Source organism: Canis aureus, chromosome 9, assembly GCF_053574225.1.
Source record: "Canis aureus isolate CA01 chromosome 9, VMU_Caureus_v.1.0, whole genome shotgun sequence".
In the NCBI taxonomy this organism is placed as follows: domain Eukaryota; kingdom Metazoa; phylum Chordata; class Mammalia; order Carnivora; family Canidae; genus Canis; species Canis aureus.
The window spans coordinates 8,203,436-8,231,086 of NC_135619.1; the positions used below are offsets into that span (position 1 = coordinate 8,203,436).

General features: G+C 43.4%; 1 long non-coding RNA gene across 5 annotated transcripts in view; it reads left to right on the forward strand.

Moving 5' to 3' along the window:
* LOC144320376 (uncharacterized) overlaps positions 1-27,651 on the forward strand; it is a 216,634-nt gene that overhangs the window by 41,650 nt on the left and 147,333 nt on the right. For 2 of the 5 annotated variants that reach the window (XR_013385878.1, XR_013385882.1), the window contains exons 4-5: positions 6,440-6,616; positions 26,957-27,237. This is a non-coding gene — a long non-coding RNA (uncharacterized LOC144320376). Of the gene's footprint in view, positions 1-6,439; positions 6,617-23,922; positions 24,003-26,956; positions 27,238-27,651 lie in introns of those variants that run through there. The other 3 variants (XR_013385881.1, XR_013385880.1, XR_013385879.1) reach the window with 2 other exon arrangements.

The following is a 27,651-nucleotide window of genomic DNA, read 5'->3' on the forward strand; positions in this document are numbered from 1 at the left end:
GGGATGGACGTGCAGGTGAGAACAACCATCAAGACACTGGTAAGGATGCAGAGGGAGCCTGATGTCCCTCTGGATTGGCTGTTGTGGAGTGCAGGGCTTAGAGGAGCCACCAGAAATGTGGATAGTGCAGAGGGTGGGATTGGCTAACTGAGGGCTGGCTGGCTTTCTTTCTAAAAATGATGGACTATGCTTTCTTCCTTTTTTTCTTTTTTTTAAGATTTTATTTTTTATTTAACAGAGAGCACAAAGGGTGTGGGGGTGGATGGCAGAGGGAGAGGGAGAAGCAGGGTCCCCATTGAGCAGGAAGCCTGACATGGGGCTTGATCCCAGGACTCTGGGATCATGATCTGAGCCAAAGGCAAGATGCTTAACCGACTGAGCCACCCAGGCACTCCAATGATGGGCTTTAAAAGGGAAGTTAGCCAGATATAGAAAGTCCTGGTAGGTTTTTGAACACACTTTCCTGAAAAATAGTACAACGAAAGTTTAGCATTTCCTTTAAGAAACTGAAAAAATTCCTTTCAGACCATGCAGATGTATTTTATCCTTTCCAAATTTTGATGAGTGAGAATGATTCCACCCATTTTAAAGATGGTATTGTTGTGGCCTAGAGAGATAAAAATTGGCCCATGGTCACTTTTTAAATGCCCTTCATTTATTAGGTGTGAGTTAAGTCAGCATCTGTGAGGGTAACACATGGGAAGGGGAAATGAGCCAGCTTGTGAAAAACACTTTCCACAGGGAAGGCATTCAACAAGTTCTAACTCCCCTTGCTTCTGGCTGAGTTCTAAAGACTGGGCTTCTACTCTATTCTCATGACCTAGCCTCAGATTTGCCCACCTCTGGGTACTTCTTCGATCCTTCTGTTCCTGTATCCCTGTATGGATAATGTCTTTGGGGCCTGACAACTTTCTGGACTAAGTATCTTTCTCTGAAGCCAACCCATGGCTGTGACTGCTCCTTCTTTCAGACTTTTGGATGGAACTACTGGCCTCTGCTGGCCTACCTGTCTACATGTCACCATGACCAAGCCTCTTCCTGGGACACTCTGTCTGAGAGCCCTTTGCAGTGACTTCCTATCTGGCAACTCAACCATTGCCCACTAAGGACCTGCATCCAGGTGTCAGATGAGCCAGATCCCTAGGTCCTGAGTTCTGTCAATCTGATCTGTTCCACTCTTTCTAAGTTGCTTTTCCAGCAGTGGAGTTTGTTTAAAGTTGAGATGCTTGGGCTTCATTCTAGACCAACTGAGTCAGAAGCCCCCATGACATGGCCTAGGAATCTATATACTTAAAAATGTCTTCTCAGGTGAATCTTGATACAGCTATTTCACAGGCTGGCTTTTGGGAAACACTGATATGGGTACTTTGACAACTGAGCCTCTAAGGCCTATTGCAATTCAGTGAGTCTATGGTTTGCTCACAGTTAGGTCAGTATTATGAATTAAATTCAGGTCAGTATATGTCCTCTCCTAGGGGTTTCTAAAACTGCTTCTTCAAGAGAAAAATTTTTTAATCTCCCCTCCATATCGCCTCTGAATGAACCCATCCTATCAGTCTCCACGTAGGTACTACAAGTCCTACAGGATAACTTGGAAGCTCCCCTGCTTCTGCAGCCAGCTTAACATTTCCAACTTGTTCTCATTCTAAGGCACCTATGAGGCAGGCTCCTGGCCATGTTTGAAGTCTGACCTTGCTTACAGGCTCCTGGATCTATGTTTGCTCTTTGCCATCACTGCCTCAACCTAGTTTCAAGTTCCGTCTTAGAAATGACAATCTGCTCACATTCAAAGCCATCTTTTATCAAAGCCATTTCTTTGAACTCTTCTGAAGAATAATCTGGGAACATCTAAGATGTAATATCTTTTCAAATATTGTGGGAAAAAAAGAGAGTTCTGTCTATATTGAATTCTCCAGATTCATTAGTTACCAGGTTGGGTCTTACTGGTGTATGGAAACTTTTGTGGATATACTCAAGCTTTCAAAAAATTGGTTTTATAAACCGAGAGCCTTGGAAACTTTCAAACATCTTCCCATAAAAGTGCTTTAGCATTTTATATATCTGTAGGTCATTTTATTTCATCTTTAATATGCCAGAGGGTGCTGTGTATCAGTGCTTGTGATTTTATTTCTTTGAAGCAACTGTATTTGTGTACTGTGGAGGCTTCTCTGGTAATAAAGAGTGATTTTATTTGGGACCAGTCTAGCCCTTGACTGTTCTCATGCTATCCTGAACAAGTTAGGTTTTGTAAGTTCTAGTTTCACAGACATCCAAGTTCCCAATATTTTCCTAAGAACATCCTGGCATGAAGTTGAGATCCTCAGTTTGTGAGGGATGTGAAGGAGTTAATGTGGAAACATTATGGAAGTGGAATTAGATGCCAGCTCTCAGATAATAACAGGACAAGAGGACGTGGAGAGAACTACAGTTTGTCATTATATCCCTGACTGCAGATATTTTGGTTAGCTTGCCACGTCAGTATCTTTTTATCATCATAAATATCTTTCTCCACCTAGTTATTTTCAGGCTGCTGTATTCCGGTTCCCCAGATGTTGAGCCCAGGCCAGATCTGGAAGAGACTAGACTGAAGGAACTTCCCTTCCAGGCGTGCTGATGTTGGCTACAACTGACAGCCCATCAAACAGATGTTTAGGACATGGTAACATGATGGGACACATGAGGGGATTTGGTTATCTCCTCCTACCAGTGAATCTCCAACCCAGGAAAAGTGTAGCTCGTGTAACTCTAAAGAAACATGTGGTATTTTCATGAGTTTGTAGAGTCTTTTAAATGCAACAAAGAGAAAGAGAACATTTCTGCTTATTTTCAGATAGGAAGATCTGGAGTTGAGGGTGGTCAGGATATAATTTTGAAGTAGGTTTACTACAGTGGGCTTCCAGTCAATTCACAAAGGATGCAGGAAGAGTAACAGAGGTTAAGAGATGATAAGCAGCTGGAGAACTAGGTGTATGCTTTCCCTGAGCACTTCAGAAAGACAGCTCATATTGTCATCAGAGAATATTCAGCTCAAGTTCCAAACACATTTTATATGTCCTCCCTGCTTTTTAATTTGTCAAATACATTCTGAAATTTAATTACTTAATTATTGGATCTCAAAAATGGTTACTCTTATAACCGTAGATCATAATAGTACATTCATTAAGTGGAATTAATTTTAAAATATGAAAATATGTTTGAGGCCACTCATAATAATTCTGAGACAACAAAATTAAAATAGGACAAAATGTCCCCCCCCAAAATTCCCAATACCTGTCTTTTACTTCATGCTAAAGAAAATAAATTTAAAATTTAACATTAGCCAGAATTTCAGTTTAATATGGAGATAGAGGTATGCTAGAAGTACCTTATCTGTCCTCCCCTAACATTTCATGAAAGTCCCTTTGAAAATGTATAAGTACTTTACAAAAAATTGTATATTCCTCATAAGTGGGATACAGGAAGATACTATGCAGGACTCTGGGAGGATTTTCACTAACTGCCACATCAGTGGTGTTAGACTGAAAAGCACAGTCATGGACTCTATTTGCTCCAACCCCTGCTTTGGAAAAGCACACGTCATTAGGCAGAAAATAGGAAAAATCTCTCTATTATCATACAGCCTGCTCCTAGTCCAGGCGTTCCAACCAGAAACTCAGGCAACCACATTCCTTTCCACATGAGGACAGTATTTTTTAGGCAGCCAGATCAGGGCTCTCCTCCTCTTTTCTTTCTTCTCTTTTCATTCCTGATTAGAGACTAGATAGAAACCATACCAGATGTGTCATACAGTGCAGTGAAATGTTAGGGTGTAATTGGTGGCACAGTGTGTCGGGACTGTAAACATGACATGTTGAGGCAGAAACAAGAGCTGGAAGCATGAGTGAGTGTGTATGGGTGCAGGAGGGTATATGCGGGGGCTCTGTGTCTTACTCGTCTTTGAAAAAGAGGTAATTGTAGACTGTGCCTAAGGATTTAACATAGTCAAAAGGCTCTGGTAGAGAGAGAAGGAGGCTTATGTATTTATCCAGCAAGTATTTATTGAGTATCTACTATTTATGCCAGATGCTGTTTTTGTGGCAAAGAAATACTCGTGATAAAGAGAAACTGGGGTCTGGTTCTACAAGGAAAGATTGGGGAGTAGGTGAAGGGAGAGGGACAAAAATAAGTAAACTATTGGGCAGCCCGGGTGGCTTAGCGGTTTAGCGCTGCCTTCAGCCTAGGGCCGGATCCTGGAGACTCAGGATCGAGTCCCATGTCGGGCTCCCTGCATAGAGCCTGCTTCTCCCTCTACCTGTGTCTGTGTCTCTGCCTCTGTGTGTGTGTGTGTGTGTGTGTGTGTGTGTGTGTGTGTCCTCATGAATAAATAAATAAAATCTTAAAAAAATACATAAACTATTGAAGAGTATGATTTTTGATAGTCATCGGTGTTGTGAACAAAATAAAATGGGAAGGTGAGGCAGAATGAATGAAGCTCCTCAGAACAATCCAACGCTGCAGGACTTGTCCAGAAGAAACAAATGTTATGCAGAAACTACTATTATCCTGTTTTACAGATGAAAAGATAACCTGAGACAACACGAGCAAAGAGAAATTCTTAGGAGAAGAAATACCAGTAGTTGATAGATATTTGGAACTTGTTAAAATTCACAAGTAATGAAATAAACACACCAATAATGAAAGGAATGAAATTTAATATTGCAATTAGATGCCATTTTCAATCAATCAAATTTGCAAAGATTAAAAAAATATCAAATTATTACTAGTGATTGTGGCATACATTTGACCCTCTCATTTGCTGCTGAGAAGACAGTTAATTGGTACATCTTTTAAGTAAGACAATCCTACCTGTGGGAATAAGTCTCAAGGAAATTACCAGAAAAGCAAGCAAAGATTAATATACTAGATGTTAATTACAGTTCTATTTATAATTAAATTACATTTTCCAATTTCCCTTGGCAAGGTGTGGCCACACAAGCAAGCTCTGGCCAAAGGCATGTGAGCAAAAATGATGTATGCCAGTTCCAGATCATCTTCCTAAAAGAAAGCTGTTTGTCCTCCATGTCCTCTTTTTTCCTTTCCAAAGGCTAATGTATGGATGCAGTAGTGGGTGAGCTGGTTTTGACCGTGAGGACAAGAACAACAATCTAATAACAAAACAATAAGATCAAAGGAGCCTTGGTCCCTAGATGATCATGTGGATAGAGCTTCTCCCTGCTGAACCTATCAGATGGAACTTTAACAAGAGAAAGACCCTTCTGGAGCATCTGGGTGCCTCAGTTGGTTAAGCATCTGCTTTGGCTCAGGTCATGACCCCAGAATCCTGGGATTGAGCCCCATGTTGGTCTCTCTGCTCAGCGAAGAGTTTGTTTCTCCCTCTCTCTCTGCCCCTTGCCCCCTTCCACCTGCCCCCTGCTCGTGCTCTGTCTCTCTCAAATAAATAAATGAAATATTTTTTTTAAAAAGAGAAAGAACTTTCTATCTTATCTTCAGCCATTGTGACATGGCCTCTTTTCACAAGCTGAACTAATATCTTTACTAGTACAGGCAGCAACTGTGTAAAATATATAAAAATTTTCATTCCTTATTAATACAATTATTTAATACATACACATACTGATGGTCTAAATAATAAAACTAAGTAGCAAATCCCCACAGAAGATTTGCAAATAAAAGCAGAATGTTCAACATCATCTCTCTGCTGTTTGGGCAATTAGACGTTCATGATTCACGAAAATACCTAGATATAACTTGATAAAAAAAAAAAGCAAAACCAGATGCAATTGTAAAAAATGAAAGCTTTGATTAGTTCTTTAAGTTTTTACTTGATCTCAAACCTGTGAAGTGTTAGTTATGTTTTTTTTTGTTGTTGTTGTTATGTTTTCCACTCCTCTGCATTGCTTCCAGAATGGGATATTGTGTGCTATGTTATCCACTTAGCTTTGTCAGAGATTTATCCCTATAGATTGATCAATTGTTCTAGTTCCAGAGAAGGCAGAGCTTCTTGCTGCATAAAAGCCGGTTGGTGAGAAAGAGAAGTAGGAAGGAGAGATATGCCCATCTCTTGGGACAACTTTACTTCCTTCTCTTCTAGCGTCATTTCCTAGAACCTGGATAAGCCATCAGCATGGGCTCCTAGGGGTCTGTTCAACTCCCTTGTGGTGTCTTACTGCTCAAGCAAAGGAACAGTCTGGTACAGTGGGAGCAAGAGCTGAGGTTGGAGGGTGGGGACACAGACATATAAATGGGGACTGAATTATGAGGGGGAGAGGGTACATAATAGGACAAATCCAAATCCAAGCTTGGGAGAGGCAATTCTGGTCTAGGGTCAAGCAGGCTTTGAAATCCAGAGGAAGGGGATGAAGCTTTTAAACTCTGGAGATGAGATGATAGGACAATGAGGAAGAGCAGTGTTCTTTAAGAAAATGTCTTGAAATATTAGGAAGAAGAGCCAGGACAAAACCCAGCCTTCAGAATAATCAAGTGGCCAGATAGAGAGTAAGAAGAAAACCCCAGTCCATGGCTGAAGCAGAGGGCAAGGCTGCCAGCTGACTTTGGTGCCCCGGGGGAAGAGAGACACCAGGCATTCAAGAGGCCCACACAGAAGAAATGAGCACAGGTAAGGAATTCTCACATTCACTGAGCATTTAATATTCCATATACTCGATTTAATTTTCTCAGCAAGCCTGGGAGCACTCTTCACAGAAAGGTTTAATGATTTGATCCAAGATCATGAATTATTAAGTGGAGGATATAGTTCTGACTGACTCTAAAATCCATATTCTTTCTTTCCTGCCATTTTGGGGATTTTCTGAGGTTACTGCCCATATTACTTCCAGAAGGTGAGTATTAGAGAAGTTTTTAGATATTACCCAAACTTGACGGCTTGCAGGATAAGAATGACCGATGTGTTCTCCATAAGCCTCTTTGTCAGTTCATGGAGAGAGGAGGAAGCCTGATGGTAGATAGGATGCGGCCTAAACAGGAATCGGAAGGTGACTGCCCCACCTTCCCATAAGCTTAGCTTACTACTTTCCAGATTAATTCCAGACAACCTTGTGCTGACTGTTGGTGCCCATAGCCATTTTCCAAAGAATCCTCAGGATCCTAATAGCCTGTAAAGGAAATGTTATGGTAAAATATGAGACGATGCTCAGTTTTGTAACTGATCAGGTAAAAAGCAAATCAAAAGCACCTTTAGATACTATTTTCATGCCATCAGACAGAGATAGATTATCAATGTTTTAATATCCAGTGTCTTCGGAAGTATAGACAAAATGGGACTCCAGTTTGCTGTTATTAGGCATGGAAGCTGGCAGCACCTATTAAAATTTACCCAGAAATTTCACCTTATAGAAATAACCATGTAAATATGCAAGGATATGTGTACAATGGCATTTATTCCAGAACTGTTTAAAAATTAAAAATATAGGTGCCTGGGTAGCTCAGTCAGTTAAGCATCTGCCTTTAGCTCAGCTCCTGATCCCAGGATCTTGGGATGGAGCCCCACATCGGGCTCCCTGCTCAGCAGGGAGCCCGCTTCTCTTTTCTCTCTCTCCTTCTGCCCCTCTCCACCAATCGTTCTCTCTCTCTCAAATAAATAAAATCTTAGAAAAAAAATTAAAACCTGAAACCAAGTAAATATCCACCCATTAAAAGTTAAATTACAGTGCATCTGTTCCTAAGGAGTATGATGAAGCCATTTAAAAATGTGGTTGAACTGTATATGCTTACAGGGCAGGGTATCCAGGATATAAGGAGGGCAAAAGCAAACTAATGAGAACAACAAAAAAGGATATGCACTTGTGCATGGAGAAAGGCCAGGAAGGATACACACCACATAGTGGGTAGAGGAGAGAAGGTGGAACAGGACAGGGTGGATGAGGTGATGCTCACTTGTCACACTTTTCTTCGTGGTTTGAATTTTGGGACAATCTATGGAACAGTTATTACTGTTACAATTTAAAATAACTTCATAAAATAAAAGTGAGGAACAGTCAGTGGTAGGCAATTATTTTTCTGAGCTGGAGGCAGAGGACAGCGACTTGAGGTCATGAGTGATTCTGTACCAGCACCTACCACAGAAATACAGACACATGCTAAAATCTGCTCCACTTAGGGAAGCCAAAAAAACCGCTCCAGGCAGAACTGCAGCTGGCAGAGAAGGCATTTAATTTCTCTTACCTACCAGTATACTCCAGCCCCAGCTCCTGGTGGCATTATTACCTATTCTCCAGCAGTTCCCTTGACTCTGAACCTTAGAATGACCTCCTGTTTCTCCCCGAAGCTATTTTTTAAATACTTTCTCTTCTCCTCAATTTACATTTTAATGCTTGGTGGGTTCATGACACTGTAAGATTCTTTATAGTAGGTGCTAAAATGCGTGCAAAACTTTTGGGAGGTTTCTCAAAGATGCATAAAAGGCAATGCCCCTGAGGAGTTGTCACTGGCAAGTAGTATATATATGAAATTAAACTCAGAAAATAATGACAAGGAGGTTAATTTTCTCCCAATTGTACGTACGGTTGATTTCCTTTATCTTCGAAAAAAAAAGTAGGGGTTAAAAGGAAGAGAGGGAGAAAATCAAGTTTGTAGTAATTTACTACAGCAGCAATAGGAAGCTAGTACATCCTGGATACTTTTTTTTTATTTCTTAAAAATTTTTATTCATTTATTTATTTGAGAGAGAGAAAGAGGGAGAGAGCACAAGGCAGGGGAGCAGCAGAGGAAGAGGAAGAAGCAGGCTCTCTGCTGAGATCATGACCCAACCCGAAGCAGATGCTTAACTGACTGAGCCCCCCAGGCGCCCCCACCCTGGCTCCTCTACTGTGAGGTGTTCTTCCTGGCGTGACCCAAGGCTCTTGTGACTTTATGCAGCCCCTCTGAGCACCAGAAGGAGGTCTGAAAGTAGCCAGAAAGCGGACTGCCAACTCATTTGTTCCCCCTTCAACTCCCTCTTCTTTGCAACAACAGCGCCTTCTCAGCACCATCTCAGGAGTTGGAAACGAAATGGCTGTGGCTACACATAAGATGATAAGGCATGTGCTTGAGATACGGCTGCCTTGGGCAGCATCAGATCTGGCTGCTGGATGCCTTAGAGGTTCCGATGGTCGTTTACAGCCATCCGAAGCTAGGCTGCTGTTCTACGCTCACAGCCAACTAGAACCATGTATTATGCTACGTTAGGCTCGTAGATCTCCGTGTAAATGACATCAGGGACCCACTCTCCACTCCCTAAATGTGAAATAAATCATGAGCAGACAAATTAGATGAATAAATACTCACCATATAAGCGACCGTCCAGCAGATTAGTCTTTCACAAACTTTAGAATACAGAAAAGTCACCTGGGGATCTTGTTAAAAACTGCAGATTTCCAGCTGGGCTCCCAATAATTCTGATTGAGGAGGGCGGGGAGATATTCTTGACCTGTGCCCCGAGTGATTCTTCTGCAGGCAGGCAGTGGAACACGCTCTGAAGAAAGCATGGCACGGAGTGGCAGAAGCTGCTGGGTCAGAGACACCACTGACCCGCTCCGGTGTTTGACACGGAGGGCTCGCTATAATTTCCAGACTTTTTTTCTGCTTTGATCCTCTTCACATTTATATATTCTTCCACTGTTTTCTTGTTACATAGGAATTGAAAGCTAGGGAGGGGAGGGGCTGGGGGAGTGCATAGGCCTGGGGCGGCGGTATGGGGGTCACACATCACAGTCTCCACGTGGGCATGTATGACACTCTTCCAGATTCGGGTAATATTTCCTCTTTTCATCCCCCACACCCCACCCCACTGGCAGGTGATTCTTAGCTTGGAGAGAAACAAGTGTCTCTTGGTGGGGAATTTCTGGGTGTGAGGAAACTTCTTCCCATTCAAGCCACTGTGCATCTTGCACTTTGGGCAATTAGCAGACACAACCTCGTGTTTGGGAATGTTCCTTCCTTTCAAGGCTGGGGAGGGATGATCTGTCCCTTCTCCAGGAGGCCTTCCCCTCCAAGTCCAGTCTTCCATTCATCTGCTCTGGGGGTGGTAGGTCAGGGCGCTGCCTGTGGTTGCACAGGCTGTGCATTCATTCCCAGAGGGCAAGTGTGGCTGGAATCCAGTTCGGATCCCGCTGCCCAGCTGGACGTGGGAGCAAGGATAACAGCTGTGCCTGGCCTGAGGAAGGGAGACTTTTTGAAAAGTCACACGAGCTCTTTGCTAGTTGTGACCCTGCCAGGTGGCACTTCCAAGCTTCTCTCTCCATCTGATGCCCTCCTTGATGCCAGTGAACTGGGTATTGGGGTGATAGGAAGAGAAAACAGAATGAAACCTAAGAGTTGGAAATCTCTGCTTTCCTGACAATAATTAGGCCTCGAGAAGAGCCCACCCATCTGACTTCCTCCAGTCTATGTCCATCTTACCCCTTGGAAAAACAAATTCCTAAGTGAGTGACATATTATCCCCTCGTGTCCTGTCAATCCTCTCATTTGCCAATCTCCAACGTATCGGCTAGACTTGTTTAATGCCTGAGGCCAAGGTTCTGCAGTCTCTTAATTAACTAGTTGCACACAGCGAATTACTTACCGCAGTATCTCTCTCTCTCTCTTTTTTTTTAAAGATTTTATTTATTTATTCATGATAGTCACAGAGAGAGAGAGAGAGGCAGAGACACAGGCAGAGGGAGAAGCAGGCTCCATGCAGGGAGCCCGACGTGGGATTCGTTCAGGGTCTCCAGGATCGCGCCCGGGGCCAAAGGCAGGCGCCAAACCACTGCGCCACCCAGGGATCCCCGCAGTATCTCATCAGTATACAAAGTATATGGACTCCAAGTTGGAAAATGCCTCGGAGGCATTACAAAACTTCTCTTAGAAGAGACGCCTTCTTAAATACCACCTATCCAAGAGCTCGGAAAGAATCTAAGGGAGAAGCTGGGAGGGGGCCAGCTGGAAGAGGGGTTGCACTTCTCACTGCAAGCCCTCTCCCCTCTGTATTTCCTATTCCAAATGATCCCTCAAGAGATTTTGTACAAGTATTCGCCTTCTCACCACCCACTCCTCTCTCCCAGTGATAAAGCAATCCTTGAAATGCTGCACCCCACCCTTTCTGAGTGGGTTCACATCCTGAATTCTCTGACTAGAGCAAGATTTAGATAACTGCCTGTTGCCCATCCTTACAAGCTATGGAAGCTGCAGGAAACCTTTCAGATTCACGGTTTCAGTGCTTGGCTTCCCAGCACCTGCCAACCAGCCCCTAACCTTGCTGGCTGCAGTATCTGCGGCTTCCCGTCGAAAGCTGGACCCACTCTCCTTAAAGGGAGATTAGCAGGTGCTCAGGAGGGTATTATAGAACATTAGCTACCTAATCATTGAAGTCCTAATTGGGGAGTTTTCCAGGTAGACTATTTTTTGTGCTTTCAGTGTATGGCCAGGCGGGCGCTGGGCATGTTATATGGAACCCAACTCAGTGTTCACACGCTGTAAGTTAAGGACCAGTCTCAACTTTCAGTTGAAAACCTTGAGGTCCAGAGAATTGGAATAATTTATCAAAAGTCGCACATCTCACCAAATCAAACGTAAACCAAAAATGGTAGAGGAGAAAAAAAATACTTTAAAGGGAAAAGTGACAGTAATGAAGTACTTCCTCTTGAGAACACATACTGTCTGGGAAGAGTATGTTTTCCTCTTCCTGGATTACCAGGCCAGTGCTGCAGTAGCATTTGCTGGGGTTAGAAATGATTTTATTTTGTTGGTCTCATTTTATTCGTCAGTCCTCAATAATCTGAGGTTTGTAACTGTCTTAACCACGATGCAGATTTTAAGACATTAAGGTATTTCCACTTTTTCTCCTCTTCTGTCAGTTTAATAACTATCATAGCGAGAGCTCTTTTTCCTTCTAGAAGTACATACTTTGTAAATGAGTTGTGGGCAAGAGAAAATGCCCATGGGTTGGCCAAAGTCAGCACCTCTGGATCAATGGTTCATAACCTTGGCTGCTCATTAGAATCCCAGAGGGGGGGTGGCCCAAGCGCAACCTGTTAAATTAGCATCTCTGGGGAAGGGGCCAGGTACTGAAATCAGCATCTCTGGGTGTGGACTGGGTATCAGGGTGTCTTGAAAGCTGCAGGGTACTTCTGAGGACATGTGGCCCGTTGGGAACTCCAGCAATGCTTGTCTAATTTCACTGAGCACAGAAAGCACCTGGGTTCTTGTTAGAATGCAGATTCTGATGCGGTAGGGCTGTGTGGTTGCTGAGAGTCTCCTTTCTAGCAGCTTCTGCTGCTCTCCACATTTTTGGGGAGCGAGGCTCTAGATCAGCGGTTCTCAAGGTGTGGTCCCTAGATCTGCAGTATCTGCATCACCAGGGAATTTTTAGACATGCTAATTCTTGGGTCCAATCCCAGTCCTGCAATCAGTAACTCAGAGGGTAGAGTCCAGCAATGTGGCTTAAAAAGCCCTCCAGGTGGCTCTGATGTAACTATAGTTTGAGAACCACCACTAGGTAATAGTTTCGCATTTACTTTGGTGTTAGGCTTTGGAGAGGCGAGGTCCCCAGGTTATATCCAAAGCAATGAAGGGCTTATCACAAGGATATTTGCGGAAATAAGAGAGCAGGCTTCCTAGGAACCCAGGAAAAGCTGCCCAACAGCTGCTGTGGCACCACTAGGCATTTCAGGACCTGGGATGTAGGCTGGAGCATGGTTTGTGATTCAGGATCTGGAGTGACTGCCTATGCGGACTCAGTGTTTGCCCAGCTGCAGGAGTTCGTGGTTTCTTCCTCTAGTGCCTTACTGTTATCGTGACTCAGTGATTCTCTCTGCCTCTGCCTGCAGCCAAGTGGCTTAACTGGAATAAGGCTGCTGGAGTTAGCATTCTGGCTCATTATCTGTGTGACCTTGGGTGCTTCATCTAACTTCTCTTGGCCTCAATTTTCTTGTCTGAAAGGTGGGGACACTAATTGTACCTACCCTATTGATTTATAACTGCTCAAACACTAAACACCATCACATTATCACCTTTGTGTGTCTTCGTGCTCCTAGATAAATCAATCCAACTGACTCTCATTCTAAACCTTGAGTTCAAGTGTTTGAGAAAGAGACACAGATTGCTGTTGTGAGTCACTGGGGTGGTTCCTGGGCCAAGCTCTCCCACCAAGCATCTGCGGGCATCCTGTGTATTTACTGTTTGGGGCTTAGATGCCAAAAGTATCTGGTCCATGTTACCTCACTCCCTGAGAAGATCCTTTCATGCTATAACCTAAGGGAGGAAGAGAGTGTGCGCAGTAATGTACTGTTACAGGATTTCCTTCCCCTTCAGTGCCTGAGGTTCTTGGCCACGCCCACTTCAAAGAATGAAGAGGTAGACCAGATGAAGAGTGGTGGGCAGCAGAGCAAAGGTTACTAAGCAATAGTACCAAGCTCCCAAAGAGGGAGGGGACCTGAGAGGGTTGCCAATTTGGTGTTTGGAGCTAGGGGTTTACATGGGCTTGTTGGAGGGCTGTTTTAGTTAGATTAACTCTCCCTGAGCCTGCCACCCAATCAGGTTTTTGTCATCTACCTATCACGTGGGAAAGGGTGGAGGGCTCCTTCCAAGTGGTGTAAAATCCTTTTAAGGGTGGTTTCCTCTTATGGTGGGGTGGGGGGCGGGGGATTTGTCCCTGCCTGCCTGCCTTCCAGCTAGCCTTCATCAGTACCAGCAGGACACTCGGCTAGCCCAAGGTACTGTGAACGTCCAGGTGACTTATACCTTTAGGTGTCTAAGTGTCCACTGATGGCATTTTGTGTCTGACCCCACAATTTGGAAACCCATTGTTACATGAATAGATGACATTTTAACACAGCATATGGTTATAGAAGTGGAGACCCTGCCCCACAATGATTGTCACCTCTGGCCCCTCTGGAGTTGTACAATCACCAAAGCAGGGAGTTTCAATGCAAGCAAGACATGCTGCTCACTGACAGAGGCAAAGGATGCCAACCTCAGAATAAAACTACACGTTTAAAAAATCACTTCCTCCCCATCGTCCCTGGAACTTTTAAAATAAATGCCTTTGTGATTGTTTAGGCTTAGAGAAAACAGGAGCTGATACGGGTCACCTAGAAGCACTTTTTGGCTGGTTTCCTGCAACAAAGTTGCTACGTTAAGATGCTCAGATGTGTGGACTCTGTCGTTCACAAATAGTAAGAGGAGTTTTGTGATGAATGCTCCACAGACAAAACTGTTCTTATTTGACTAAGCAGTAACTACTAGCTCTTTCCCTATTTACTGGTTCTGGAGTGATGAGATACAGCCATGCCAAGTGTGAGAGGCTTCCCTTTATAGCTTTGAATTTGCATGATAGCATTCCATTTTTGATCATCAAGAATGTCTCTGCTTCTTTTCTTTCTCCTTGTAGGAAAGTAGAGAGAAAAGTCATATAGTAATTATAAAGAAAAGTCTTATAATGATCTGAGGTCCCCCACGGTTCCTCTCCCGCCCACCTGCACCCTGCAGTCATTAGCTTTCTGATCAGAAGATTTTAGACCTGGAAGAGCTGTCTGGTTCAATGTCTGACTTGAATAATCAGGGCATATACAGATTCCTTTGAAAGGAAATGCATTCTTGCAGATTTCCAGCAATACTTCTTAACACTTTTTATTATATAAATCCTTAGGGAGGTAAGAATATAAAACCACATATACAAACATGTGTGTTATACAATCATGAAAACCAAAAAAAGAAAAAAAAACCCTTACAAATTAAATATAGACAAAAGTATGCCTGATAATTTCAAATTAATAACCTTGAAGAGCAGATATTGGTTGAACTCAAATTGCCAAAGCTGGGTGGATTAATATCAAAATATGTTGGCATAACTGTTTTACTTATGACTACTTTCTGTTTAATCATTGCCAGACATTATTTAAATTGTAGTAATTTCCGTTATTATTATTTTGCTATTTTGACAATAAAGTCATGTTAAACTGCTAGCATGTTGGCCAGTTGAGAATGTATATTCTCCACACTGAGGAAGAAAGTATCCTTTAGTAAAAGAATGCTTATTGTTTCTGTATTGGCAACATAAACAGAGCACTTGACTGCCACAGCTGAGGTGCTTGGATGCTTTGCTTTCCAACACTCCTGCGCCATGTAGTGACTCAGTCTCCCATCACTCTTTTCAAGTTGCTACAAAAGTCTTGCACAATATGTGGTAACACCCTGTGTCCTTGGCAAATGCAAGCACAGAGCCTTTTTTTTTTTTTTTTTTTTGGAAACTCATATTCATCTGGATGACATGGGCTATGTTTGCATTAATATTTATCTTTAGATTTCCATCAAGATGAAAACACAGAATTACATTCTGATAGGCATTTTGGATTTGGGAAAGATCTGAAGAGCTTCAGAGGTCCTAAGGTTCCAAGTGAAGAAACACTGGTCGCGTTCCCACCTAAGTTTTACCTCATTTCATTCTCACAAAAAACTCTATGAGGTAGGGCATCAACCTGGCTTCACAGGTGGGGCCCTGGGATCTAATGGGTTCAGGAGTTTGCCCAGCACCACACAGGCAGTGAGAGAGGAACCAGGATCTCATCTCAGTCCATCTGTCTCCAAAGTCTCTCTCCTTGAAGTCTCTCAAGACCCTCACCCCTGGAGATCTGTCCAGAATCCTTAGGCCACTGTGTAGGAATGATCTTTGGGCAGGCTGGGGCTCATGCCTATTCTTTTTACAGTTTCTGGAGTAAACTCAAGGTGAAAGTGGCAGTCATCAGCTGACTAACGCAATGCCCATTCTGCGAGTCAGAAGTCTCAATGAGATTTCATTTCCCCACCCATGATTTCTCTCAGAATGAGTCCTAACACCATTTGGGCCTGCTCTGGACATTTTAGGCCTACACCTAAGGCCAGTACTAAGTTGTATTGTTGGATGGGAACTGCATCAGAAACTCTGGGTGGGGATCCCTGGGTGGCGCAGCGGTTTGGCGCCTGCCTTTGGCCCAGGGCGTGATCCTGGAGACCCGGGATCGAATCCCACATCAGGCTCCCGGTGCATGGAGCCTGCTTCTCCCTCTGACTGTGTCTCTGCCTCTCTCTCTCTCTCTCTCTCTGTGACTATCATAAATAAATAAAAATTAAAAAAAAAAAAAAAAGAAACTCTGGGTGGAGGTCCTACTTCTATTGTTAAAAGTGCTGTCACCTCAGGCAAGCCACTTATCTCCTTTGAGAACACGTTTATTATCTTTAAAATGAGAACATTGGTAATGAATCCACAGGCTTATTGTGAGGGGTGTTATACACAGGCCATGTGTATAACAACATTTTACTTGGAAGCATTTTCAACAGCAGACCAGGTTGGTATGCATTACGTCCCCCAAACACTTCTAGAGTTCCTAGGAAGTTTCAAGGTCTGCGCTGGTGCTGGAAATACAAAAATTAGACATGGTTCCTGATCTTAATGAATTCATAGTCTAGTGAGGGAGGCTGCCATTAAAAAAAAATCCTGCTGTACTAAGATGTGTATAGTCATGGAAATATGTGCTATGCAAGAGAGGCAGCAATCGAAGTGCCTTGAGAGATGTTTCAAGTTTTGCAGAGCAGAGACATAAGCTTATGCTTTGACTATCAATAAAAATCATAAAAACACAAGGCAGCATGGTGTGCTTGGGAATTAGGTCAGTGAGGTGGGGCCCAGATGAGGTCAGCATCACTTAGTCCCAGAGAACCCACGTTCCAGCCTTGTTCTGCTTTTGTTGTATCCTGATTAGATACCGTTGGAATGCCCACCCATGCTATTTCCTTGCTACCCAGAATGGTAGAAAGTAATTACCTTGTGCTAGTTTAGAATGTACTTTGAGGATGAAAAACATCAAACACAATCTCCATTTAATTGGCCTTTCCTGCTGTTTTTGCATTCGGGCTGCATGACCAGCTCTGAGAACTCCAGGGGCACCTTGACACAGCGTTTCCTCTTGCTCTCCTGGAGAGGGCTCCCTTCCCTTTGGCAGGCCGTGGATTTCCTCTGAATATATTATTTGGCCTCTACCTTGTAGCTCTTTTGATGGCCCACTCAGGCCCCCGCTGCTAGAAATCCTCAGCCACATTCTCCATAAACAATAGATTTTCACTCCTGCAGCTCTGCAGGAATCAGGCACCATTGCCCTTCCCTCCACTGAGGTCGATGCCTGCAGCACCAAGTTTGTTCACCTGTCTGTTTGAATCATTGAATTGGACAGAATATTTGGCATCTTTCATGCCCAACTCTTGTCACTATTGCCTCGTGACTTTCGTGGTGGACACAGTTCCTACTACATCATTCTACAAATTCAATCAGACCGTGACTCAGGCAGTGTTGATATCTTCTGCATGACATTTTCAACAACTGTTTCTCACCGTGTGGATGGAACAGCATCATGCACAGAGCTGGCGCGGTGCTGCTGTGTTACTCTCAGTCCACTGCCAGGGACCTGGAGTACCTGTATATCTGAGACGATGAGAAAAACAAGTAAGAGTCATAAATCCTGTGGTCCCTTCTGACTGAAACATGATTTTCAGCCTACTTTGTACCTACAGGCCCCTCTTACCAATAACTTTGTCAGTCTGAGTTTGAAAATGTGTGGGTTGTTCCTCCAAAGTGTGGCCTAGTTCAGAGGTCTCCCCCTGGAGAGTGATTGTACCTAGAGGACAATGCATTGGCACAGCAGAGAAGATATTAAGGACCCAGGGATTTATTTAACATAGTAAAAAGAATCAATGGGAGTTCTGCTCTAGGCAATAAAGAAATTAATAGTGACTTTAACTGGTCTGGATGTTGGATGGTGAGGGTGGCGTGAGGTCACATTGCATGGGTACCCTTCATTAGTTTTTTTTTTTTTTCCCCAGAATCTTGTGATGTTTTGCAGTTTCTGTGAGCTTGATTAAGGGAACAAGGATCTTAAAAGATTTATGTTGTGAAACCTTGTAATAAAGGTAGAATTAGGTAATAATTCAAGGCCAATGACAGCTGTTCCCTTCTGACATGAAGCTGACCCATAACTTCAAAATTGTGAACAAAACTATTTGAAATACAGATTCTGATATGGGCTGAGTTGTGTCCCTCAGCATCTTTCTATGTCCCAGTTCATATGTTGAAATCCTAACTCCTAATACCTCAGAATGTAACCTTATTTGGAGATAGGATCTTTACAGAGGTAATTAAGTTAAAATGAGGTCACTGGGGGTGGGCCCTATTCAATATGACTGGTGTGCTTATAAAAAGAGGAAATTTGGACATAGAAATATGTATAGGGGGAAGGCGACGTGAAGACTCGGGGAGAAGATGGCCATTTACCAGCCAAGAAGAGAGATCTAGAACAGATTCTTCCCTCACAGCCCTGAGGAGGAATCGACCTTTCCAACACCCACATGGATCTTGGACTTCTAGCCTCCAAAACTGTGAGAAAATAAATGCCTGTGGTTGAAGGCACCCAGTCTGTGGTACTTTATTATGGCAGCTGGAGCAGACTCATACAGATTCACATCCAGTCTTCATTAGCTGTGGGCCTCCATCATTATGTATTATGCCTTAAGGTATGAGTTAATGACAGTGTGAAGGCATTAAGACTAGAAAGACACCAAACTGAGCTTAAAAGGAATACACAGGAATACAACCCAAAAGTTCACAATGAAATGTGCTCAGTCATGGCTGTCACTAGCAATACTACTATTAGATTTCTAGGAGGGTCAGAAAGGTTTTTTGTGTCACTAATAAATAAAATAATTTAAAAAACAACGATGCTTATTTTAATTCATTCTCTGATTATTTTGGAGACTAATTCATATCTCCATTTTCTTATATAGTAAATATGATAGTCTTATCATAGTAAATATATACATAATTAACCAAAATAAATATACATAAATATGGATGAGTGCTCAAATATGTTTTATTCGTGGGGTGTGTAATTAAAAATGTTTATGGAGCCATTGGCCATGATAATGTGGTTTAGATTCCTTCACTCTAAACCTGGCTCCTTTAGGTCCTTCAGATCCAGAACATGATAGAGCAATTTTTCCAGACAGTAGAGGTCCTGAAGTAACCGAAGTTGCATTCTAAGAGGAAAAGTTTATGCTCTGTGAGACTCATACTTTCCTATGAAGATTTAAAGAAAAAAGACTTTCTTGATGGGATTCAGGTTTTAAAGATAGTTTCTAAAATGACTTTAATATGTTTCCATATGTAAATTTCTTTCTTTAATCTTTGTCTTCTATTCAATAGCATTGTTAAAAATCTCACGATGGCAAGAAAATTCAGGCACAGACCTAAAAAGTTGAGAAGGGTCCTCACCAACCCATGTATTGGAAGCTTTTTGAGTACGTTGTGTAGAAGGCTAGTTGGTTTAGTAGCTGCTCCTGGAGAATGCATTTGAATGCCATCAAAGTGTCAGGGGATGAACTGGGCATGGAGAGAACTTTATAGATATCATGTATACACACATTCCCACACACTCATACTGGCACAAATACCCTCACACACACACACACACATACATGCACACTCATACGTGCATACACACCAGGATTTATGTATCTTAGGGAGAACTTGCCAGGCTTTTTTCCAGAGAGCTACTTCTTCCACAGTAGAAGAATACACAGCAATCAGCATTCTATGTGTTTTGAGTGGCAGGGCTCAAATTAGCAGTGGTGCAATAAATGAGCATTGAGGGCTGTTGCATTTTTTATTCTCTTCCATCTTCAAAAGGGCCCCAAAGGACAAAACAGTGTAAGCAGTCAGTGACTTGCCTTATGAGGTCTCAGGCTATTTGCACAGTTTTCTGATTACCATCAAGAAAAGCATAAAGAGAGACATTGGTTCAGGGAGGTTTTTTATGCCTCTCGAGCAAACATGTACTTGATTTTATCTACCAGTCTTGCAAATTATCACATGTCCCGGGAGGCACCTAAATGCAAAGTTCTGGTTCTATCCACTCACCACTGTTTGTCACTCACAGTCTGCAAGTCATTGCCAATGTCAGAAGCTGGAAATATGTGATGATGGCGGAACGACATTGGCCATCCCCTGTCTATGCCTCCCATTAGTCAGTTCCGGTGGATTGTGAATTGCTCAGGTGGCAAAATCACCTTCCAATGGAGAAGATGTATAAAGAGAATAATAGAAGATGTGAGACTAAGTCCTTGGGCTCCAGCACTAGGAGATTGAGTCTGGGGGACTGGGATCAGTGAGATATCAGGAGAGCAAATTGAGCATGGCATCATGGTACCCAAGGGAAGAGAGTGTGACCAGCTCTATGCAATGATATCCCTATTCTCACCTTCCCCGGTTGCTCATTTGTTCTTCTCAGTTGCAGGGATGGATGCCTTTCTCTTATGCTGTGAGCTCCCTGAATGTGTGTGTCAGCAGAAGTTCCCTAGTCCTCAGACCTTTTGGAACTTGTGCAACCTATAAAAAATGCCCTCGGTATCATCCTTTACTTCCTGTTTTGTATTTCCATTTTTGTAGCGAAACTTCCTGGGAATTGACACGAAATGGGACCAAGCTTAGGTTGGAGGGAGAATTTTACTAAAAATTTTGGGATGCTTTTGGCAGTGAAATTCCATTCCACATGTATTTACTAAATGCTTACTAAGTATAAGATACTATTCTAGATGCTGCAAAGAAGGCATGGAGATGGGGAAGTATAGCTCACTTCTGGAGAAAATGTAGTAAACAGGGCTGGAGCATAAAAATATGTATGTCAAGAAAAATTAAGAGAGTAAGGTTGGAGAAGCATGACGACCAGTGTCAGAGAGCCCTGGGCAGGGAGGCAGGGAGGCGACGTGGTGAGAAAGAACATTGCTTTGGGACAGAGACATATTTGAAGTAAGTTTCTCCCAGATACTAGCTCTGTGATATAAGTCAAATGAAGCTCTCTAAACCTTTAATTTTCCTATTCTAGTTTTTAAATATTCCATGTATTTATTTGAGAGAGAGCACAGAGGGAGAGTGAGAGGGAGGAGCAAACTTCCATTGAGCAGAGAGCTGGATGGAAAGATCGATCCCAGGACCCCTGAGATCATGACCTGAGCCAAAGGCAGATGCCTAAATCGACTGAGCCTCCCAGGCTCCCCCTCTAATTTTCCTACTCTGAAACGCACTAGTACACTTACCTAAAAGACAAGCAACACTAACCCAAGAAAAACCAAACCATGACGTTCATAATGGTGACCTTGAGACATGAATACGGTATATCTTGTCTAAGAAGTCAGGGAAGTGAATAGCAGGAGGCTTAGATTTCCTAAGAAAGGTTAGTGCAGATTGTGCAAGAGAGAGGGGGTGTAATAAGACCTTTTGTCTTGTGAGAACTTAAATGCTAACTGTACATCCCTCTTTGGGGAGGAAAGGAAAGGAAAGGATTCTGAATCTGCGAGGTGGTGGATGCTGGAACCCGTCCCTAACAGCATCCCTGGGCGCCCGCCAGCACTCCGGGAAGTGGGTGGATGTGAGGAGAGAGAGCAAGGAGCAAAGAGCTGCAACTGTGTGGCTGAGCCTAGCACGGGGCGATGGAGAGGTCCTTTCTCAGGGAACCATGGAAATCTTTATGGGGTCTAGACCAGGAAAAGCTCTTTGCAGCCCTGGACTTGCTCGCTGGGTGGAACCCGTCTCCGACAGTGCCACCATGTGGCAGAGAGGGGTAATGGCGCTTCTAATCTGATGTGACTCCGTGGTCTCTGCGGATGGAGCTGAGCGCAAGCTCTCAGAGCCTGGCGGCCTCATCCTGGTAGTGGGCAGTGTAAGAATTTGAGAAATTAATCGAAAAGTAAAGAGAAGTAACGATCTGTAATTCAAACGTGCGGAGCAGTTCTAAGTGGCTATGAATCGTTAGAATAAAAAAAATAGGTAATTCTGAAGAGTTGATTTTTGTCCCCCTAGAAAAAGCAGCTGTCTAGAAACTCCCATTCCTTAAGTTTCAGGAACGAGGAGATTTTGTTTCTGGTTTTTTTTTTTTCTTTTAAAGAATTTATTTATTTATTCATGAGAGACACAGGCAGAGGAAGAAGCAGGCCCCATTCAGGGAACCCCATGTGGGACTCCATCCTGGGCCCCCAGGATCACACCCTGGACTGAAGGCGGCGCTAAACCACTGAGCCAGGGATCCCTGGGTGGCGCAGCGGTTTGGCGCCTGCCTTTGGCCCGGGGCGCGATCCTGGAGACCCGGGATCGAATCCCACGTCGGGCTCCCTGCATGGAGCCTGCTTCTCCCTCTGCCTGTGTCTCTGCCTCTCTGTCTCTCTCTGTGTAACTATCATGAATAAATAAATAAAATCTTTAAAAAAAAAATAAATAAACCACTGAGCCACCAGGGCTGCCCTGCTTCTGTTTTTATTCATCAGGGAATGAAGTGAAATGATTGCTTCTACCTGAAATTTAACTCCGTTTCCATGTGTCTCTGGAGGAGAGAGTCTGTAATGATTCTAGATGTCCTGTCTATGCCTTTTAACTTCTCTGCATCTACTCCTGGAGTTTCTTGTGTCTGAGGATGGATGTTGGAAAGAAGGTGATGAGAAAAGCCTCAGTCACATTAACTACTGACTGAATTACAGCTGTTTCGGTTCAGTTGTCATTAGGCAAAGCTCTGAACTTCAGTCAGGTCTGGGCTCATCGTGCTCTGGGTCTGTCTGATGAGGAGTCATTAAAAAGTGAGCAGTGAGTAAGGTCAAAGCTAGGCACATCTTTGTTAACTCTTTTATCCTTCATCATCGGTTTAGTTTTTATCAGGTTTTGGAAGATAAGTCATTACTTATATTTGGAAGGTTCTAGGGTGGTCATTTAGTTCCATCTCCGCCCCCCCTCCCCCCCCCAGACAGAACTTTCTGCAAAATCCCTGATTTGCGACAGAAGATCAATCAATATAGGGTCTCCTAAAACTTACCTAGGGATGTGAAACACTACTTTGTGAACAGATCATCCACTTAATATTCAAAGTGCAGTCGAGGGAGCAGCAGCAGGGCATCATCACCTATGAGTTAGTTAGAAATGCTGGAGGAGCCCCTGGATGGCTCAGTGATTGAGCATCTGCCTTTGGCTCAGGGCCTGATCCCAGGATCCTGGGATCGAGTCTTCCATTGGGCTCCCCTCAGGGAGCCTGCTTCTCCCTCTTCCTGTGTCTCTGCCTCTCTCTCCGTGTCTCTCATGAATAAATAAATAAAATCTTTAAAAAAGAAAAAGATAAAGAGAACTGCTGGAGGGGCACTTGGGTGGCTCAGTCAGTTGAGCACCTGACTCTTGCTTTTGGCTCAGGTCGTGACATCGAGACCTACGTTGGGCTCTTGCTAAGCAGGGAGTCTGCTTGAAGATTCTCTCCCTCTACCCCTCCCCCTGCTTGCATGTGCACGCTCTCTCTCTCAAATAAATAAATACACCTTAAAAAAAAAATGCTGGATCTGAGGCCTCACCCCAGACTTGCTGAATCAGAATCATTTGACAAGATCTGTAGGTAATCATATCCACTTCATGTTTCAGAAGCACTGGGCCTTTCCATTATTAGATGGTTGTGGGTGTCAGAAAATAACCTGTTAGTAAAACCTGCTGCATTGGTGTGGTCTGTGGACCAACCTGTATCTGCTGAGCCTTGCCTGTCCCCAGCCCTGGGCTGCTCCCTCTGCTTACTGCTGTTCCTGCAGTTGTAAAGGCTCGGCCGCTGCTGCCACTGCCATGACCTGGTCTCCTTACCCTCCAGCCATCTCTGACCCCCGCTGGGTGAGACCCGGGCTGTGGCACAGCTTTCGTCATGCTTCTTATGTCAAAGCTGCAGGGGCTGCAGTGCCCAGGTCAGATCCCACTGCACCCATGGGGACTCTGACTCTCTCAGTGTCCCTCGAAGAGGCAGAGGATGATAACTAAGAAGTGCAGGGGTTTTTACACCACATGGGGAGAGATAAGAGACAGGAAGGATCTAGAAGATACATTGCTAACTCTTCCTCCTTCACTACGCTCCACAGTACAGGGCCCTTCTCCTGGCAGCTCACCAGAAACGTCCTGTGTGACCAGCTGTGTTTTGGGGGAAGCTGTGTGCGGCTTGGTAACGTACTGCCTTGTATTTGCTCTCCCTCACATGTCTTTTCCTTTGCTTGTTTTTCCCCTCTGAGATGGCACCTCTAAATCAGCAATACCTAAGCTTTGCCTTAAAGTTTGTTTTGTAAGGAACTCAGACTAAGACATCTGCCTTATAGGAGCTTTACTCACTGCTTCTAATTCTGCCATCTGGTTGGCTTTGGAAGGGTGGATTTCATTCATATAACTTCTTTCTTCAAATCATACAAGACGGCTACCATGCCTTCTCCTGTCTTGGCTAAATACCCTTAGTTCTTTCATGATTCCTCAGAATGAGGCTGCTGAGTGTCTCACATTTTCACATCTCACTTTATTATTATTATTATTATTAAAGATTTTGTGTATTTCTTCATGAGAGACACACAGAGAGAGGCAGAGACATAGGTAGGGGGAGAGAAGCAGGCTCCCTGTGGGAAGCTGGATGTAGGATTCGACCCCAGGATCCTGGGATCTTGACCTGAGCCGAAGGCAGATGCTCAACCACTGAGCCACCCAGGCGTCCCTTCACATCTCACTCCAATGTAGCTTCTTAAATTGTGGCTCCTCTGGTGCCCTTCCAGGCATGGCCAGTGGCGGGCTGAGCTCATGGGGTTCTTATCTGTTTGACTGTGGGCACTACACCACCATGAACACAGCTGTCTGGAGCTGGGCCTGCTCCTGGGAGGAGAAACTGACTTATCTGAGTTATGGTGAGCTGACGAGTTAAGATGAGCTTAGTGAAGTTACGTGGTGTGAACAACACGGAGCTACTTTGGTTTTCTATGTCAGCTTCTGAGGGAGGGCCAGGCCCTCTGTGGGACCCAGGGCTCCTGGGGGTGTCTGTATCCCTTAACGACACATTCGGGCTAACCTCCCAGGCCAGGGAGTGGCGGGACGAACAATTTAAGTGGCTTCCCAGGTGCTGTCCCCTCCTTAGGTTTGGAGGCTTCATTATCTCTCATCCAGACAAATGTAGAACCAGAGTTTGGCCAAGTGGTTCCTGATAAACATTAATGATTACACCACATTTCAGTTTTTGGCCTCAGAGTACAAATTTACCAGGATGATCATGTAAACTATTCTAAGGTCTAGAATATTTTCTCTTTCTGGAAGCCCTCTTTTTTTCTTTTTCTTTTCTTTTTTTTTTTTAAGACTCTACCCTTCTATCTGCCTTGCTCTCCCACACTCTGAGGAACTTTTATGATTTACCAAGCATTGCATCAGATTTATGGGGAACCCAGATTAGCATAAGATATAGACCCTACCTTCCAGGATCTTGCAAAAGCAAGGCCTCTCACATATCATGGTTCCAGATAGCTAATAAGATGAGGAGGGTATGAATGCTGGATGAGCTCAGAGGAGCTGAAGTCTTGGAGCAGCCAGAGAGGCTGCATGGACATTTCAGTAAAGAAGAGACTTTTGGATTTGCTGTAGAACGCTTCCCTTTAAACTTCACAGCACAAAGTTACAGACATCCAATTCTGTAGGTTGCTGGAAACTGCATTGGTATTTCCCTTGTTCCTCAAGGCAAGGGACATGTCATCTTTTCTGATATTTATAGAATGCAGTAAACATGTATGGAATAATACCGTACCAGGGTCAGAGAAATGACAACATTTTTGTCTTTGATTTGAAAGACTGGTGAGGAATCCATCCAAATGTGAGCAACAAAAACATCTCTCTGTTCAGAAGTTAATACTTTTGGCTTAATATCAGGCTCCCATCTCCTGGAGAGTGAGGGAAGCAGGCTCAATTATAGTTGCCATGTTTGCTAAGCTATTTTTAGTTCTAGAGAGGTGCCACAGTAAAGGGCCAGACAGGGAAAGCCAACCAGAGAGGTGTGGGGAGGCATGCATCGCTAGCCAGTGTGTAACAGTTTGTTCTGGATGACTCGTGCCAGGAAACAGCACTACATTGGCTTCTTTTGGCTTCCAGCACTCCTTCTGGGCTCAGAATACAAATGTATGAATATGATCTAATAATCATGTAAACTGTTCTAAGGTCTAGAATATCTTGTCCCTGGCCCTCAGCTTTTTTATGAGGATGCAGTGCACAGAGAATGCGGATTAGTTGTAATACTGAAGGGCTCTGTTTCCCATGGCTCCTGAGATCTCTGTGTCTTCTGAAGGGATGGGAGGGAGGACAAGAGAAAGCAGTGAGAACAAAAGCTGGCTACAGAAGCAATGGTAAATGGTTGAAGAACCCCCTACACTCCCTGCTGTTGCTGGGGAGGGTGACCTGGCCTGCACTGTGGTTTTTAACCTGGGGGTTCCACAGAGACCCTGAAAGTACATATGAAACTTTGTGTGCACTGCGATGTTATGAGACACTTTCCTCTTCCTTTGCCTGCCACCTTGCTTTGCCAAATCATTCTGCACTGACTGCTGTTTCTGCTCCTTTGACATATCAGATTCCAGGCCTGGGGACCTTCATTTCATTGTTTTTTATCCATCTACTTTCACTCTCACTCCTCCAATCCATTCTGCTCTCAAAGGCCAGTGAACTTGAGAGAAAATCTTCATTTAGGCATATCAGTGGGAGGAGGGGTAGTAAAACAAAACCCCAAAACCAAAAAGCAAACTCTCAAAAGAGGGGCTCCCGTTTGCACTTCAAACAAATCGAGTTCTACCCCAAAGCCTAACCTAGTGCCCCCCTCCCTCCCCTAATTACGAGGTTCCTTCAGCTCTGGAATACACGTCCCTGATTCCTTCCTCATAGCCTGCAGCGCTCTCTGCTCTCTTTGCCGGGTTAATTTTGACCCATCCTGCAAGCTTAGCTTAAATTTCATACTCCTGAAGGGGAATTACTGGATTCTTTGATCTCAGTTGAATTCTCCCATTCTGTTTGTATGCACAGCATCTTTTTCTTCAGAATAGCTTATAGTTTAAGACTATGTACTTATCTTTGTATTTATTCGTATGATGTTTCTTTCTCCCTCCATAGACTTGTCCTGAGGACGCGTGACTGTTTTTCCCACTACCGTATCCCCTGCACCTGCCTGACTTCCTGCCTGCCAGAACTATCATAGATTCTCAGTAACTATTTATTGAATGAATGAATGAACATTACCGGCATTTAAATTAAGAAATTAAATTAAGTAATTTTATTATAAAAATTTTGAATGCTAGAATAGAATGTGTCCATTAGAAATTATTTAGGTATATATTTAGTGGTATGGAAAGGTGCCTGGGTAATTTTGATTGAAAAAAAGTTTTAAAAATGCTGTATGTTATTTTTATGTACTATTTAAAAAGAAAAATAAATATGTTGGTATATAAGTACATACCAAGATGTAAACAACAGTTCTTTGAGTGGCAGATTTTAGGTGGTTTCTCTTTGTTTTTACTTATTTGTATTTTCACATATTTAATTTTTTTGTTTTAGAGTTATAGAATCCATCGGTTCAATGATTAATTGTTAATTCATTCATCGACTATTGAGTATCTTTGTTCTATCAGGCATTGCTCTAAAAATGAGGATTATGATTATAAAATTCAAGCACAAATTCTCTTATGTGCACCCTCTTTTTAATATTCCTTTTCAGGTTATGACTTCAATACTTTAGGTGGATCTTTCTGGGCCTTTTCTCTATCCATTTAACAATGTTTGTATAAGTTTTATTTTTATACACGTATTTG